The following is a 388-nucleotide window of genomic DNA, read 5'->3' on the forward strand; positions in this document are numbered from 1 at the left end:
TTTTAATTATCTGACTCTACCCCTTCTCGCCTCTTAACGATGGAAGAATTTACAACTTTAATTTTGGACATAGGGCATCCGTGCACTTTCTGTCATCCTACTCCCGATCAGAAAAATAGCGCTTACTAAAGAATTATGTCAGGGTCCGACATTACCCAGTGGGTTCTACCTTTTTATTTATATTAAAAACATCCAGCGGTTTCGACAGTTATCTTATTGTAATTTACCACGTTCATGTAATCATCGTATTGAATTTTTGTAACTTGCGGTTGAGAAAGACCAAGTAAGGTCGAAACGTACCGCTGTGCTTACGAGTGTCGTAATAAATTAATTATATGTACAGTAACACCCAGTCGTGCTCGTATATTTGGCCGTTTTCCGTCTTTTA

This window comes from Wasmannia auropunctata, unplaced genomic scaffold (assembly GCF_000956235.1).
Source record: "Wasmannia auropunctata unplaced genomic scaffold, wasmannia.A_1.0 LD336061.1, whole genome shotgun sequence".
Taxonomy (NCBI): Eukaryota; Metazoa; Arthropoda; class Insecta; order Hymenoptera; family Formicidae; genus Wasmannia; species Wasmannia auropunctata.